We start from the raw sequence: 19,281 nt of genomic DNA on the forward strand, positions 1-19,281 counted from the left end.
TACTAATTGTAAGATGTATTAACAATTCAAACATGTATTTTATTAGTAATAAAAAAAATTTTTTTTCAGAAACTTGAAATATTCGCTTATTTTAAAAAAGGTGTTCCAATATGAAAGAATGGATTTATAAAAATATGAGATAGTCTCATATTAGAAAATTGAATATAAAAAAACACATTTTTAATTAAAAATCTTTTTATTTATTATAGTTACGTAAATGTAACAAGTCATAGGCAGGTTTTATCAGTAAAATAAAAAAATAAAAAACAGAAAACAAAATTATTACATTCTGATAAATAAATTAACTTATTGAATTTAAAATTAAAAATTACCCTTCTCAATAAAGATTGCACAAAAAATTGTACAGATTTTTTGTTTTTGTGTTGTACTTTACAGTAGGAACGTCTATCTCAAATTAGGAAATATACAAATCATACAAATGTCAAGGTTATGCGTTAAAAATATTCAAGATAATGACTAAACATCAGAATATAGTGGTTATACTTGATGTTAGTAATTAAAAAATATAATAATACATATTAAAAATAAATATCGAATCATTATGCTATTAAATTATATTTATCGCACACGTGCGCTATGCGGCTGCCACTTACATGAGATTTCAAAGTTATCGGTTACTAACATGAGACAACGTTTATAAAAAAAAACAGTAATCGCGCTTATAAAATAATTGGGTGTCCCATATTAGGCATCTTTATCCAATATTTTTTTAAGAAGCCAAAACAAAAAGTGGTAAATTTCTTCATTGCAGCAGTAAATATAAATTTGGCAAAACCATGATTAGCTACGGTAGTGAAAATTTTCCTTCTTGTGCGTAATTCCAGCAGAATTGCGCTTTACGCGTAATGAGCAGGTCAATCTCTTTCATAATCATTGCGGTGGCAATACGAGATACGATTGTTAAAACTTCGAGATTCTCTGGAAAGTTACCGGAAACTTTGGTCGCCGCATTAAAAAAGTGCGGTACAAAATAAACTTGATAATGAATGCAATTCTCTGTTTGTGAGGAAATGTACTTTGAAAGTAATAACACTATTACGGTCGACGCAATCAGAGTAAAATTTTCAGCGATCTTTCTTTCTTCTCTCTCTCTCTCTCTCTCTCTCGTTCGCTCCTTTTTTGCCGGGGTCTCGTCTAGTTTTTTCGTCACGATCACGCCCGCCGGGTATATGTATATAACATCGGTGAACATGCCGCTTGTTAAGAGAAAAATATTTTTTGCAGTTTCGCTCATCGATTTTCATGCGTGGGGAGCAAAAAATAGATCGCAATTACGGGGGCGACTTACTGAAACCCGGCATGTAAATGCCCGGGTCCCGCGGGGAGGTAATACGGCTATTAAATTTCGTTTTGCGCGGGGAATTACCGAAAATGCGTACAGGACAGCGTAATAGAGCCGCGCCATGTCGAGATTGCTCCTATGATCTAGTCGTTGTTGTACCATGATATAATGATGCCATCAACTAGGTAGGCGCACACTGCCCCGCTTAATCTCGGCTGCGCTAAAGCAGTTTATATTATTAGAGATACGATATACGCGCGCGGTATGTACCTATGTACTTAATCACGGACGTTCGCTCTCTTTCTCTCTCTCTCTCTCTTTGTTCGTTTCCGTTTTCATTCGACGGGTAATTAGTCGAAAAGGAAATGGCGATGCATCACCGAAGATCCGAATACGCATGGATTACCGCGATGATTAAAATTAAAACCCTGCCCGGCTGCGCGCAATCGGGGAGTATCACGGTGAGTTGACCGCTTTGGGTTTTCTGCACGGTTTACTCATAAATATGCGTGTACACCGTGAGCGTACGGAATATACAATGCAAAATCATATATCGCCTAATGCATGTACGTCCGCGCGGCTAAACGTATACTCCATTACGCGATGCAGGATTACGAAGTTTTAACTAGCGGAACTAGTTCAAAGCTCCGACCTGAAACGCAGCTTTAATTTTCTAGCACGTTAAAGAGGATTAGCCATGATCCTCTCCGATAGTGATTACGATATTTCACGAATCCTTTTTAATTATCAAAGTGCAGATGTGTCCTCTACGAAAAGATTTATCTTTCAATATTTTACGCATTGTACATAACATCTTCCACGTCTGTGTGTTTCTTCTTTTTTTTTTCCTCTTTGAAAACAAAAGGTACGCGTTTGCAACGCGATATTTTTCTGCAGCGTACGTATAACGTTATTATAATTTAGCATACAATATCCGCGCTTTTTACCATTTCAAAAATCATGCGCGCTGCAATATGCAATATTCGGCATTATACTTTTATATTCCCACCGAATGCTGGTGCAACAAGATTATTGCGCGGTCAAAAATTCTTGGGACAAGTGCGCGAGATAACAGGTTTAACTAGTGAAACACTTGAAAGCGGCACCGCGGCAGAGCAACACGGTGCGACTTTTATTCCGCACTGTAAACTGTATTCTTACGGGGAAAATCACACTCGCGAAAAATAAAGAGCGAAAAAGAGAGAGAGAGAGAGAGAGAGAGAGTGAAGAGAGAGTTCTCTGGAATATTGTGTACACGTTCCGCTATGCGCCGTGTTGTGCTGCAATGTGTTATCTTGACAAACTTAGTCCTCAGATACGGACAAAATTGTTAATTTACCTTCCAGAAATATTTTCGCCAAATTTAACGTTTAACGATATCCTATTCGCAATAATTTTATTAACTCTCTTAATACGATAGGAATTAACTTCACTGCACGGTTACTCGAATCCATGTAGGATATTTGATCCATATAGGGAAAGGCAATGTTACTTTGACACATTGCACCTTTAATCGTGTTATCCTGTGAAATTACAGTTTCTCACATTTATGTGTATTATTATTACAAAGTATAGTTGTTGAATGTAAAAGTACACAGTCTGTAGTTGACAATCAAAGCTTTAATAAATTCTAATAATGAGTAATAAAGAAATTTAATAATAAAAAAACTATGCCGTTGTAAAAAAAACTTATTGTTTATAGTATTTATATAAAGTAAATAGTTTTTAAATTTTCTTAATCTTATAGAGTGTCGTATATATATATATATTCTATCTTATATTTTCTCTAAATTAATATCTTATCTTCTTAAGTAATTATACGTATGTCTAGAAAAAATTGTTTAAAATTTAATACTGTTGATCTTAACTTACAACTTACAAATATAGAAAATGAGCAAATGTTGTACTTTTGATTAACGACAAATATTTATCTTGGTAAAGTTGAAGTAAAGGTAAAGTGAAAGTAAAGATTAAGACAAAGTTTTGAAAAAAAATATAAGGAAATTTTATTCCTGTTCAGATTGAACTTGTAGTACGAAATTCTTTTGTCTTTACATTATTTAAATTTATTCAAGTTAATATTCCAATATTTTCTACAAAACACCATATAATAACGTTAAAAATATAAATCCAAAAATACATATAAAACTATCTTTTCTTTACAGACCTTTTATATTGGTCAGACATCATAAATGCTGCATGTGCATTTGATCAGAATTCAATTCTTTTTTCTTTTTAAGTTAAAAAATCTAGAAAAAATTTTAATTTATAAAAAATTCTATATTAATGTCAAAGCTTGAAAAAATAATTTATAATTATTTTTGTACCTTTAGACACCAAAATAAAACTTGCACGATGAAAAATGTCAAGTTGATCAAAGTTATGTCATTTTTCTTCACTTTTTAGGTAACAATGTAATCTGAAATATGTTACGATTATATATTACACAATACGTTTCCAATCGGAAAATTCTAAATCCTAATTCCATTCGACTCAATGGTCACGTCCGCGCATTCGGGAAACCTCTGCGTGCCAGTCAAATCGGAAATAATTGCGCCGTCAGTCGCAACTAATCGAATTATTGCAACATTGCCCGGCGAAAAGAGCGATCTGAAATATTATATTTTAGTTGAAGCTGTCGTATTCCCGAGCGAACGATCAGGTCGGCGAGTTACGATCCATCCCCGTGACGCTGAGCGTAAACGCTATTGCATCGCCGCCGCGCCGGCTATGTAATAGGGATATGTAATTTATCAAGGTTGTTTCTACGATCTCGTCTCTCCACTGTCGCGCCCGTGACGTAATGACGCCATCAAACGCGCCCCGCGCGGACGTAAATTCATCGGCGAAGTTCGCGCTTAATTCCGCGCTATGGGGTAGCAATTCGTCGGGGCGGTACGACTGTACTCGGCACCCCGTAGATTTCCATCCCTGCGTCCTCAATGTTCAATCCGCTCTTGGCTTCGCCCCTCGACGAATTCACGGAGAATCCGGGAACGCGCAAACGAGGATACATAGATGCCAGAAACGCATTTCGAACCACCGCAATCGTACCTCCGCTTTCAACGATAAATATGCAATACCGTTAAATTTATCAGGGATGAAATTGGTAAAATGTTAACATTGCCGCTCTCAATGGTAAATCATTAAAATCAGTGTTACACAGGGAATCAACTGCAAAGCGCGTAACTCCCGCATCCGCAAATCATTCTAATTGCGCGCATCATGTAACGTCACGCGTGAACGCTTCCGCCGAACGTGAATTGCGTATCATTAACATCAGAGCCAGTCGGCAGCGACGGGGGCACGCAACTTTATTTGTCACCATATGGACGACAGCGCCGCCGCCGCCGCCGTCGATGATGTAAAGACGCCATCAAGTGTGCGAGCGCAAATTCGCCGGTGAAGTTTTCGGTCGATATCCCTCCCCCCCTTCCCTTCACCGTAAGGGCACTGCGTCGAGACTTACGTCGTCTGTTCATTTTTGATTCATCACCGGTCGTAACGTAACGGGGGAGGAACAAAGTTCCACCGGAGCGGAGAGGGTGTGCGAGGGTGCGAGTCCCGGGTAGGAAATGCCGAAACGATGTAATCGGGACCGAGAATCCCGGTGTAACGACCGACGGTGGAGGGAGAAGGGGGGGGGGGATTTCGGGGGATGAGGGACGGAACCGCGCCTTCCTGCGCCTCCCTCGCCTCCTCCCTCGCTGAAGAGGTCGTAATTTCCAAATCATTTGTAGCCGATGTTCAGATCGGTCTGCTCCCCCCCCCCTCTCCCCATCTCCGCCGTCGCGCCTCCGCCGTCAAAACGATAGAGGTCGCTCAGCCGCGAAATCCGCCAAAGCGCGCTCGCCGACCGGGTCTGTTGTTGCAATCCATATATATCCGCCGTCGCGATCGTGTAATCGGGACGCAGTTCGCCAGTGTTTCCGGCATCCGTAATCGACGTGGCCGATACGATGTAACGAGACCTATCCCGCCCTCCCCCCCCCCCCGTTAGAGCACGCGCGTCCACATAAATTCGGCCAAAGTTCCCGCCTAATATCGCCGGCGGGCGGGCGATCGGCGAGAACAGTCCGAACCGAAGTTCCGTGTCTGTGCCCGTCCGTCTCATCCGTCCCTCTCTCCTCTCCACCCTTCCTTCGTCCCCGTCTCATCTCGTTCCGCGGGATTCGCTGCCCTGGAGCGGTAACGTGTCCGCAACTAATCGCCAACGTAGAACCGGGACAGGCTTGGAGAAGGCAGAGGAGGCGACCGGACTGCGGCGGCGGCGGCGAACGGGGACGGCGAGACGGAACGGAAATCCCAAATACCGGCTTTGGCCGGGACGGAAGGAAGGAAGGAAGGTTGAGGAGTCCGGAGCTTTGTTAGGAAAGTCCGGGGGAGAGCGAGCGAGCGAGAACAAACGGGTACGCCCGTATATATCTGGCCGGGTACGCAACGGATATATATTGAGATACCTGCAGCCTTGTGGTCTCGCGAGGCCTCCGTCGTTTGTTCGGCGACCGATATCCGATGGCATGCCGCTACAACCCTGGCAGGTAACGGCTTTGTCGGCTGATTCGCCGAGACTGTCAGGGGGATAAGGGGACGGGAGAGTTGATCTGTCGTGTGTAGCAGATCAGGGGATTTTGATCCCCGACGTCTGAGATTGTTTCCCGCGAATGGAAAAGTCGGACGTCACATGCCGGAACCGACGAAAGGATAGTTGGATCGAGAAAATAAAAACGGCGCGAAGCCACGTAGCTTTTCCCCAGTGAGAAATAGTACATCGAATTCGACATCGAAATCATCATTTCGATGTCGATTCGACGTCGAATTCATGTCGAATTCATTATCGTTTCTCGCTGGGTTCTTCTATCTCTCTCTCTCGATGATGCCGTAAATGAAAAACTTACAAGGGGTATTACCGATGGTATTAAGCTCAAGACCTGACGGACCGCGAGGCGGGACGGTATCAGATAAGTCGCCGAAACGTACTTGTATGAATGTTTAAACATCAGTAATACCGTCAGGGCAGATATTGCGTCACTCAGACTTTGTCCGCGCCCGATATCGGATAGCTCCGATATCGGATTTGTGTCACGTTAAAACTCCATCGAAAATTCACAGCACGTATACTCGTCAATTAATAGTTACTTGACGGCGCGACACAGAACTGCACTTTCTAGACGTTTATATTGGAGCCGTAACTTCAACAGATTCCCGAAGAGAGTATCAAAGCTTTAATCAAGTAAAGACCTCGGTCTCTCGTAATATTATTCATGCGCAATAAATTTAATACTGTTGCCTGCATTTTACTCAAATATAAAATCCTGTAAAATCTCTGTTTATAATTACAAACAAAAAAAAAAGGGAGCATTTTCTTGAGCGAATTAAATATTAATCAGATAAAATCATAAGAAAAATAAGATGATAAAGTATATAAATAAGACAAACGATGGAGTTAATCAATTTATCATCCTGCTCATTACCGAAGTACATCAGGGAAAGAAAATGGCTTTTCGAGATAAAAATAAGCTAAACGTTGTATTTTTAATGACAAGACAAAGAAAGAGAGGGAGAGAGGGAGGGTGGGGGAAAGATATGGAAAAAGAATAAATTAAACCAGCTCTACTTTCAAATTCACGTAAAAGCGCTAACCGCGCGCCGGAGTGCTCCTTCCACTGAGAAAGATGAAAAAGTTAAAACTTCAACCATTCTGCGTTGCCGCACAGACACATAGTGTTTAGTTCAAACAACTTTAAGTCCAAGAACTTCAAAGAGACAACGTCAGCTAGAAATTTCAGCGTAAATTTCTCAGATAGATGCGCTGTACCGCGCGAGCGTGTACAACGGCGACTGTCGCATACACCCGCGTGTACGTGGATTGCGTGATAGATACTAGATATACAAGGTACAATATACCCGTCGACTCGCTTGGAGAATTACGGTATTGTAAGCAAGTATCATACGTAAACTCTACGGTTAGTGTAGAGAGAAGAGAGATATGCGTGACCACGGAAATCTCTTAATTACCCGCAGAGCTTAACGTTTACATTTAAAAACGACGGAAGCTTCATCATGAAATCACCGACGTCAATCTGGCAACAAATTTCGCGAGGCAACCGTCTCAATTGCCGATGTCGCTTTGCGAGCACACAGTGGCAGTTGATACATTTATTTTGTATTTTTAAAATATGTTATAAATACTTTTTTTTCATCGCGATTCAAGTAAAAAAAAAACTTTAACATACACAAAATAAAAGCAAACCAGAAAACTGATTGATTATTTATACAACGAAAGAAATAAAAATATAATAAATTGAATCTATTGAACTGTCAGGTCTGCCAACGTCCTAAATACTGTCACGCGTATTTAAAATACATATTGCCTTTCGATTTATTATCCCACTTTTATTTTGGCATATATGACAGTCTTACTTAACGTTAAAATTAAAATTTTAATACATAACACTCTCATGCCTTTTATTTTAACGTGACAATTGAAAAAAGCAGCAGTAATTGGAACAGTTAACTGACTCTCCAAATGACTTTTTTGTTTTAACTGTGTAAAATATTTTTATCTCTCTATTGATACGAGAGTTACATAAGATAATAAAGAACAGTTTTTTAAAAATATTTGTTTTCTTTCTCTTTCTTGATTGATAATGAGAATTATCCTGAGAGTTCCTCGAAAGATTCTTATCCTCAAATCTTCAAAAAGTTATCATTAGTCCCCTGGATTGTACCCGTATAAAGGAGCATTCATTTCAAGATGCGGCAGAAGCTGCGGCCGTTATTCGCGACAGCCGTCTTTATTGTCGCGGTGAAGGATGTGGACTTAGCTTAACGGAGTGTTCCCTTCCGTTTGCAGGATCCACCGCTTTCCTACGCGTTTCTTTCTCACCCTCTCACGTGCGCCTCCCCCTTTTTGTTCCCCCCGGTTCATCCTTCTCTCCCCTCCCCCCTTCGCGTCGTCTTTCCTCACGGCTGCGCCAACAAAGAAAGCAGGTAATCTGCAAACGACTCGGCTTATATCTAACGAGGCGGCGCATTAGTCGTGGCCGGTGATCTGTATGCGAGGATATTGCGAGCGATGCCGGCTTTATTTACGGCGCCGCACGCCCCCTGCCGGAGGGGGGGGGGAGAGTGTGGGAACGCGCCCCATGATGTCCGCCGCGCGGAGTGCCGTCGCCACTTAAGCGCCCTGGCGTGCATAGCCCCGCGGACGTATTTCTTCTCGAGCTGCTCGTAATTTCGCGCGCCGCTGCGACGAGAGCTCGTCGGTATCCACCGAGACCTCCGAGAGGTATCGCGATATTATTCCATGTTTGTTTTATGGATGTCGAGGGACCGTGCGCCTCGCTGCGCCGTGATATCTCGAGAAAATGATCCAGTCAGTGCCGATAACCGACATTAAAATATCGACGCCGTTTTATCGGCAGATTTTCTTTGAATAATTCACGCTAATCCCTCTTCAGAACTTTAACGGAGGACGTGAATTAATTTCGAGTTACGATTGCGTTAATTATTTTCGAGTTACAGCCTTAAACCAATATTCACCATCGAATTTCATTTCGAGACAAGATGCTCGGCTCTGTGTTTGTGGTTGATGACGTCTTAAGATCGTACTTAAGACGGTCTTAAATATAAGAATCAATTGTAAATACTGGCTTTAGTCCCACAATAGCTACACTATGTTTTATAAAAGAGTTTATGAGAGTTTTAAAAGTATACATCATTTTAAAACATATATTCAATGTCAAATGTATTCAATAGCCTATTTTTATGTAATTGTCCAATATGTTTTGTTTCAGTTTCCATTAAGGTTTATTAAAGCCTATTAATGTCTAGATTTATTTTTAACTAACTTTACACTGAACAGTTCGAAAAAGCGACAATTTATTGTATTTGCGAAGAGGAATCGTCGAAGAAAACGTATGTGTTATCTAGAGCAGTTTTGCTATTAAATCGAATATATATGCAAGTCGGTTTTCTCAATTACGTTAGAAAAGTATCAATCAAAAGCATGTCTAGATTATAAAGATTGTTGATGACTATAAGAAACAGCAATAGAAGTTGAGACGACTTATGAGGCAATGATGAAGTACGGCATTCAATATTCTTTAAACTGGAGAGTAGGGGAAAGATATTGGTTTGAGAGAAGCCACTTTGATTATAGTTTCCTCATAAATTAGAGATTAGCTATTCTAATAAGTATGCGCTGTTATTATAGGACTGTTGAAAAGCTATGACCATGAAGGAAAAATCGATATTAATAAAGGATCACCAAAGATGTAATAATAGAAAAAGAAAAATCGCGAGAGAAATATGCTCTTTATATATTTGTAACTAAATTTCATGCTTATTTTAAAATTAGATAACTTACACAATTTTTAAATTATGTTTTGTTACAGTCGCATTGCCAGTATAAATATTTTATGAAATTATACATGTTGTGAACATGTTGCAAATCTTTTCTTTACACACGAGGATAAAATGCTAGTACAAAATATAATTTTTCGAGCTTGACACCTTTATTAAAATAATTTTATGAATTAAAATTTTGATTCATATTCCTAAACATTTTAAATTTATAAAGTGCTGTTAAAATCTATAGATATATAAAAAGTTGGTTCTTAAATTATTCATTTATCTTATTTTTTGTAATTTGAATTAATTATACTGTAGATAAAATATATACGTTCCTATTATGTGTTATTTTTAAATAATTTAAATAACACCTTTCCTCAGAAGAGGCGGCATTTTACCCATATACGTCAAGCGTCAGGTTTGTTGAATTTAATCAATTTTGTAGATCTGACTTCTCTACCGTACAGACACAGTAATGGTTTGTCTCTTAAGAATAGTCTAATTATTGTTAACAAATTTATATATTGTAAACATAGAAATTATATAAGAATGAAAACACAGTGTAGACAATGACATTTATGGGACAATATCATGAACTTATTGGACCTTCTAGATCTTAGTGATGATTTTGTGTTAACTTTCACCAAATCCGGTCTTTACATTGTTAAAAAGTATGTCAAGACTGTAAGATCGAAACGTCGTTAAGTTATATTAAGTTGAGGCGGAAAATTATCTCAAGTTGAGCTGTAAATTGTCTCAATAAATCTCTGCCAGATCGTCGACAAAAGAAATTATGTTGTTTAATCAATTTATTCCAAAAATTTGGAATAAATTAAAACTTTAATTACTTTACTTGCATGAATAAATAAAGTTCTCTCAAGAATATTACATTAATTTTTTCGTAGCTTAAGTGACATAATAAAGTTATTCTAACAAGAGGCTTAAGTGACGCCTTCTCCCAACTCTCGCCCCTCTGGCGTTATATATTATTTAAATTCTCATAAATCTTCTTGTAGACGTGATGTATCTGCTCTTGTAGAACTGACTGACAGCAAACAACCGTCACCTTTATAATTCATTTGTCACATTAATCCTCTTCAGCGATGATGATGTCCGAATGAAGAATTCAAACGACAAGAAAGTTTTCTCTCACATCATAAAACTACAGCGTCGTAATATCGGACATTTCTGAAGCTCCCGTTTCTGATGTGTTCCGTTAAAAAATGTCGCGCGCAACTTGTCCTCGAAATAATACGATTAGCCATCTCGCGCGTCTTGTTTCGGACCGTTCGCTATAGGATCCGTTATCGCCCGTGCAACATCGCCTATCCCGTCCAATCCCCGAAATCCAAACCCCCGTTGTCCGGCTGGCTGTAGATGACGCACAGCTATCACGTGAAAAAGGGTACAGTAGCGGAAGCGCTTTTCCCGCTTTTCCATTTTGTACGGTCCGCCGAACGGGTATGAACGTTGATGACATTCGCGCGTACCCCCTTTCCCCCGCGTTCTCACCTTCGCTCGCATCTATGAATATTGGAAAATCCGATTCGGCATTACTCAATCCCGAAATCGATCCTTCCCCTCCCCCATCCCCCGGTGATCCCCCGTTCGCCGTTCTAATCGCGTGGTTTGCGCGTGGTGTACGCGAATTGAAACGTTAACGCGGCACGTTATCGCGTAAGTGTCGCATGGGCCGGCACTGAGAAAGTTCATCGAATGCGAGCCCATCATCGGTTTTCATTTAGTGCCGCGATACGTCAAATCAATTTTCTCACGCCGACAGTATTGCGGGCGCGGTTAAGATAAATATGCAGCGCGCTTTCTCCCTCGCATTCCACCCCCTCCCCCCCCGGAACATTCAATTTATCGGACGCGCGTTATACCGGGGGGAAAGCCAACGTCTAATACGGCCGGGCGAACTTCCCGGCCGGTGCCAAATCACTCGGTATCAACCGATTATATTGGACCACACGCTCGAGGAGGTCCAAATACCCTCTAGGAATTCACCGGCACCGACACAAGTCCCGATTCGAATCCCGGCCCGTTGTGCGGCACAATATACCCAAATACTCCCCGCTAGGATTTGCTCTGCAGGAGGACACGCCACGCGCGTTCTCGTTCCTCGCGTGTTCCGTGCTCCTCGAGAGAGACAGAGAGAGAGAGAGAGAGAGAGAGAGAGGGAGGCGCCCACAATATAATCCTCCGAAAATCTTGGCGGCATCGCGCGCGACACGATTAGCTGGAATTCGTGCGAAGAATCAACGACCGGGACACGATAAGCTGCTGCCGGGCTCCACGCCACGGGAGGAAGTATTAGTAGCTACGGAACGAACTGGAACGGCCGGCGCGCGTAACTTTTTCCGCCATTTCAGATTTTATCGCGTTTAACGGGGGACACGCTCAGCAGCTCCCGAGGCAACTGTGTTCCGTTGCCGCGCCGCGTCGGAATTTATCCGGGGAGGTGAACAAAATCGCGAGAGAGCGCCGCGTAGGTGCCGCCTAATAGTTCGTAGGTACTCTCCGGCACGTACAACTCACTCTCTCTCTCTCTCTCTCTTTCTGTTATTTTCTCTTCTCCCTCCCTCCCTGCCCGCTCCGCTCGCCAAACCGTTTAAAGTAATTGCACTACGTTATGCAACGGCGAACCGACCGACGCCGTGTCGGACACGCCCCTGGGGAAAAATTGGATTGTATCGCGGAAATATTTAATCGCGAAAGAGAGAGAGAAACTCGGTCGGATCGTATTTAAAAATATATCACGGTTTACATCAAACAGCGAAATGCGCTTTTTTTTTCCCCCCTTCAAACATTCCGCGCTCGATTCGTACGCTATCTCTGAATTTTCATATTTCCTTTTTTTTTTTTCCCCCCGCCCATTTCGATGATGGAGAAACAAAGTATCACGTTACGTCCTTTAGTTAAAATTTACAATCTCGAAATGGATATTCACGTTTAAAGTTCTGGATTTTTTGTTTAAATTCCTCTCTCTCTCCCTGTCGGAACGCGCGCGCGCGCGTTTCCCTAGACGGGAAAAAGGAAGCCCGGCTGGAATATGTACAAGTTATGAACAGGCGCGAGTGTAGATCATTTTCTAAAATTAATTTGAAATCCGATCCCGATATCGAGAGCGCCGAGTGTGTTATCGCGCTACACCGCACGGGAGAAAGCGGATACGTTTCCAACGGAATCCGCAAAAGCGTTTTATCGGCTACATTATTCTGCACTTGTACGAAGCTGTTGGTCGGCCGCGATCTCACTTAACCGTGGAAATCTATACGCACGCCGGCCGCCGCCGCCGTTATATTTCGGGGTTATACGTATATTCACGGGTGCCGCATATGTGCCAAAGTCATTATTGCAAAATCGGTAGGAAACGCGCCGGGGAGCGCCGGAGATTTCACGCGGCCCAACGACATGGCGCGCGTTGCGGGTGTCTGGCAGGTCCTCACCCCCGCCCCTCCTCACCGACCAAGTCCGCCAATTCCACCATGGAGCCCGTAGTACGCTCTAAAACGGTGAAACGCTACGCTTTGCTTAGAGTTAGGGAGAGTTTGCTCTGGGCGCGTCACGTCGGCGCCAGATATTTACGACGAAAAGAACCTCCCGAGAGCGCGGGGCCACGTTCAATGGAGCCGTAAGGAGGTTACGACAGTAGTAAACTCCGATCAATTTCGTTTCGTTGTTCCGCGTGTAATGTTGCAAAGGGTGTAGTAGGTATAGCGCGGAAGTTACTAACTTCGATCCCTTCGGGGCCGGTATCGGCTCGCCAAATCGAATGGAACATTAAGGCGAACGTAAGCGGGTTTTGTGTACTAGTTAATACCTAAGCGGCCGGCAAATGAGACGCTTATTAAGGAGAACACGGAATGAGAGGTAATTATAACGCGCAAATCACCACTCGCGATCGCTGATTGCTCAAATCTTTTCTTAATGCTTTTGTAAAAAGAAATGTCATTAATTCATACACTGAGAAAAGAATGTTGTTAATTTGGCTAAATTTTCCAAATGAATTACATTTTGTCCGTTCAAGTATTTACATATTTTAATTAATTGTATAAATACTTGAATTGAAATTTGTGCATTTCAGTTAAATTCTTCAACTGACAAAATTTTAATTGAGTTGAAAAATTTTGTCAAATTACAATATTTTTTCTCGGTGTATGAATAGTTAGATGACAGTGTAAATTAAAAAGTACTCGACAGGTTATCAATAAAAGTGCAATCTTATTTAATTGTATTGTACAATGTTTTATCATATACGTGATAATAAAAATTCTACTACGGGGTACGACGCGATAGGAACTTGCTGATGTGATCGGACAACATGCCAATATAATATTAATAATAAAAACCAATCATCGAAATTGTTCGACTGTTTTCGACCGATTTCTATCTATTTCTCGAAAGTTTTTCGAAATTTCAAAGGTGATTAAATCGTATACTTTTTTTCTAAAGAAATACGTCCGTATTTCTTTAGAACAAATGTCTATTTGTTCTAGAAATAAAAAAATATATTTATAAACTTTACTACTTTACTACTTTTTAAACCATTTTAAATAGATAAAAAAGTGATCGATAGTAAAATACCTATCCTTTCAAAAGGATTATATTAACAAGACTAAAAATATTCTTGACGTACTTAACCTTATTACAATCTTAGGTAGTATAAAAATATAAAGCCATATTATGATGAAATTAATAATTTCCGTTCTTCTCCATTAAAAACAAAATTGACTTATTGTCTTGAGACATATAAAATAATATAGAATAATATTTATAAACCTCAATTTATATATTCTTATATTTAAAATTTTTACTTAATATTATACGTACATATATGATAATTAATTGTAATTTGAAACATCGCCGATAGGAAACTGTGCAGACGAGCAGATTCCCTTAAGAAAGATTAGACACGGTGCATCACACAATTAATGCATCTGAGGAAAGCCTAATAACTCTCGCCTATGCGTAAAATGAATCCTTATAAGGCCTTTACGCTACTAGAGATTTTCTGAAGGTATCTACGAAGTGAGCTTCCTTGTGTATCTCCAATATCTTATTACAATTACAAATACATACATACGTACATGCAGACGTGAGATTTTACAAATTATCATCCATTGGATCTTGTTTTTCATGAAATTAATAACATACTTAAGAAACATTTCAATAATTAAGTGGAACTCACAGACTCTCAAACTAATCAGGCTAAAACTGAAAGTCAACGCATAAAGAAAAAATATTTTGTATTACCTTATATTAGGCACATATCTGAAACCGCCTTATTTGTTAATAAAGATTTGTTCATGGTTGACTTTCGTTGCCTCAACAAATTAAACATGTTTATTAAGGTGCAAAAGGACACAACTGACATAAATCTAATGAATAATATTGTCTACAAAATATGCTGTAAAAGTTGTAACGCGTCATATGTAGGACAGACAAAGAGACATTTAAGTACCAGAATTAAAGAACATGCGAATAATTTTAAATTGGAATTATCGAGACACTCCGTGGTAACAGAACACATGCTAAAAAAATAACCACGTGTTTGATTGGAATAACGTTAAGATATTAGATTCTGAATCAAGATACCAAAAAAGGTTAATTTCAGAAATGATCAATTTACAGAAGAGCACGGAGTGTCTTGACAATTCTTATTATTGTTTATTTGACATTTTGTCGAAAATGACTAACGGAAAATAAGTTTCGCTCATTCTGCCTCTGACTACCGAACGTTACACTGGTCTTTAACGCTTTGTAGAATACTCTGTGTGTTGTTGCTCGTTTTAATATTGTGTTTTAAAATCTGGGATCAACATATACAAGTTTACATTTTTTTACAATACGCATATCAGTTTATGTTATTTATAACACGTATTCCATCGTTTTTGATTTTTTAGATTTATTTTAATATGAAAACCGACTTGCAAAAAAATTTTATTATTTTTTATTTTATTATTTATTTAATTGTGTTATTTATTGGTTTACGTTTTTATTTATCATGACACATTTTTATATGACATGCGCTGTTTTATGTTGTTTAATGGTCATCATTTTTAACTGTTTAATTATATTTTCGTGTCCATTATTTCATTCATGTTTAAGTTCATACATATTGGTAATTTATTATAACTGAAGAGAACTAAGTATAGTCAAAACGTTTCGAAATCTAACATGTTTTAACACAGTTGGTTATTAGTCGCGTTTATAGTTATATAATGTTTATTTAATAAATTATAATGTATTAGGAAAATTTATCTTGGCTCAATATATTGACCTGTTTATCGTATTATTTTTATCATCTTGTAATTATATAGTTTAATATATAAATAGTTTATACATATTTAATATATAAATAAATAATAGTAGAGATATAGGTAGAGGTCTATATTAAACTATGAAAATATATCATGTACATTTTGTCATAAATCGATACACAAACTATTCTAAAATTTGTCATTTACTGTGAACAAAGTAATACAAAAATGTTTAAATAATGGCAAAAAATATACATATTATTAATAAAACAAAAAATAAAAAATAGTTTAATTATTTATTAATATATTACTAATAATATGAACTATTAAAAAATATATGTATCAAAGATTTTAACAAGATCTTTTGTAGTACTAGAAAATATTATCCGTATTATTTGTGCCTGAAATTAAATGTCGCATTTCTTAATTACATACGTTCGGCAAATCATTGCTAACAAATGGTAACGTATAATAAAAAGAGGAAAGTAGACGTAAATCGCAAAATTTAACAAAAAGTTGCAAGTTAATTCCACTGATATATACATCCACATAATTCTACAAATTCTTTTCACAAGAATGAAATAAGATTTTTCTCGATCTATTAATAATCAAGAATATTACGACATTCTCAGAAATTTCCATTGTATAAAACAAAAGAAAATTAATAGGATAGTCTCCTCTGAATAATGATAATATTAATAATAATAATCAATATTATTTTATGATACTTGAAAATAATAGAAAGTAATAGATTAGATTCTTCTCTTTATTTGCATGATCGAACCAATAAAATACATAATTCTACCTCATATTGTACTATGAGAGTTAAGCATTATCAATCGAATTAGTTTGTTTTCACGGGCGCTGCACACATTTCTCCCGCATTAAAATCGCAGCGCGGCGCGCGCCGGAGCGATTTTTAATCGTATTATCGTTAGGCGACGTCATTCGGATTTAATGGCACTTCCGCACGGCGTGTCGCGAATTCCGAAGTACCTGTCAAATTTGTCGCAACCATAAATCCTACCCGGAACGCGCGCGCTCGTCGTTCCGGCGCGTTCTGCAAATACCGAGCGAAAGAAGGAACCGGGAATTTCCGGCGGGATTGACGGTTGAATCTAAAGTTTCTTTACGTAGAAGAGCAAAAGCGCTGTTTTAAGACACGTACGTGCCGCGGAAAGTGCGACGCCACTTTCAGACCTCGGGGAGGACCTTTGTCGCCCCCGTCGCGTCGGTCGGCGCGGGCAAACGAAAAGCGTCAAAGCGCTCCTTTCGTTAAACGGTTCCCCTTTGTTCGAGAACAAAATTTCGTCTCGCGATGGCGGTAAACAGTCTCTCGCCGAAAATTTCGCGCAACTTATCCGTCGGAAAATTCGTCCCCTATTCGGCTCGACCATCGCGTGACGCGACGTCGAAAAGAGGGGGAAAAGTCGTGGAAAAAGGGCAGGCCGCATCTGCCCGCGCGCCGTCGATCCATCGGACATCGCCCGTCGACGCGCGGCGGATGATTCATTCGTGTTTACCCGCGCGGCTCGAAACTTTTCGCGCGCGACACACACGACGACGGCCCCAAGCAAAAAGACAAGGGTGCGCAGATGCGAGAGATGCATATACCGTCGGTTCGGCGTGATGCATCGCGGTTTTACGCGTGACGATGAACGGCCCGCTCTCCGTCGGCTCCTTCTCGCGAGGTATAGAGATTATCTGTAATGCCTGCATAAACTGCATGTAATCGCGGTTTTATCAGCGACTATTATCGATGCTCGTGATGACCGGGCGCGCTAGAGCTGGAGGATTGCACTTGTGCAGCGAGTTCGACGTGAGAAATTTAAAAAAGTCTGCGTTGCATTAAAGAGATCCTAAAGCCGTCTTTTTACCGGCATTTTTTAAATAAACTGATGTTCTAATTCGTTTCATAGAAATGCAAAAGTCTTTCACATAATTACGCAGAAAAATCCAAAGAAGAAGAAAAACGGTTGAATTTATATCAAAAACAAAAATTACTTTTATGACAATATTTAGTTAATATGCAAAATTTATGATATATATGTATGTACAAAATAAAACCGTATTCCTTTAGAGATAGCGTATACGAACAATATTATGCAATTTAAACTAAGATTAAAAGCCTAGAGAAAAAGATTAGTTACTTTAACTTTTTATAATTGCAAATGTTGATGCAGGATGATAAAAAGAGCAGTCGGAAAAAAATTGTATTCTCGGTATAAAGTCCAATTTATAAGCTGATATTAATACGTGTACTTTAATTATGGAAAAGAATTTTTTAACCTATAAAAAAAATACATAGCACGAATGACTCGAGCCCGATCAAGTTTGACGGGCACTTTAGCATCCCCTTAAGAATCTCGTTATCGTCGACTGTTTAAATAACGGCGCAGATGCTCCATATCGACAGATACGTTGTATTCTTTTTTTTTTTTTTTGGTATTTCGGGATACACCGGGCGCTCTTAGCGACGTTTTAGCATTTAACAGTTTTATGCGAGCGATGTGTTATACATTTTGCCGGAGCTTTTAAACGGATTACATCGTGCTTGCTTTCGCGATCGTATTACCGTCTGCAAAAGTTTTTACGAATTTACGGGTCGATGAGTGCGATGTTAATGACATTCCCATTAGCAGTTTCCAACCCTGAACGGCTCAAGTTAATACAACGACTTAAGTTTGTTCGATAATTACGTTCGTACGTGACAACATATCGAGTTAGCTGAAGGAGCTTTCCCCAAGATCAAGCGACTGATATCGGAAAATTTCTTAAAAGACTGATAACTGAAGGCTATCTCCTAGTAATTTTCAATTTTTCACACAACATTTTCCGCTCAATCATTCACGGCTGCAATGCGGAATTTCAAGAATTGACAATATGCCATAAACAAGGTAATTTGTTTTCTTTCAAAAGGTTTAAGTTCCGAGCAGAAACTCAATTTAGCGATGAGAGAAATAATCGACAGTCGTGTCATTAATAAAAATAGTTAAGGTGGTTCATGCACATAACGAAGTTCTGTAGATTTAGCTTTTACTTACAGGAATTATTATTTAAGTGCCAATACAGATTCTCGTGAAATATGAAATAAGCTTGCCGTACATATATGCTAGAAAAGGTCTTTCAAGGTTTCGAAATTTTAGTACAGTTCATACAGGGAGAGAATTTTCTCTTAAAATTTACCCTCAAAATCTGATAATTGTGGGATAATGTGTGACCTCGAGGAATTTTACTACACTGTTTAGTAAAATTTACTAAAAATATAGTAAAATTTGCTATACTTTCAGTAAAATTTACTAAAAGTATAATTTTACTAAAAAGTATAGTAAAATTTCTCGAGGTCACACATTATCTCAC

The 19,281-nt window shown here is 39.2% G+C and overlaps 1 protein-coding gene across 4 annotated transcripts in view; it reads right to left on the reverse strand.

The window, feature by feature from the left end:
• Window positions 1–19,281, reverse strand: part of LOC105839462 (neuroligin-4, X-linked) — a 391,763-nt gene that overhangs the window by 236,114 nt on the left and 136,368 nt on the right. The window lies entirely within an intron of this gene.

The sequence above is a fragment of the Monomorium pharaonis genome, chromosome 6, assembly GCF_013373865.1.
Source record: "Monomorium pharaonis isolate MP-MQ-018 chromosome 6, ASM1337386v2, whole genome shotgun sequence".
In the NCBI taxonomy this organism is placed as follows: Eukaryota; Metazoa; Arthropoda; class Insecta; order Hymenoptera; family Formicidae; genus Monomorium; species Monomorium pharaonis.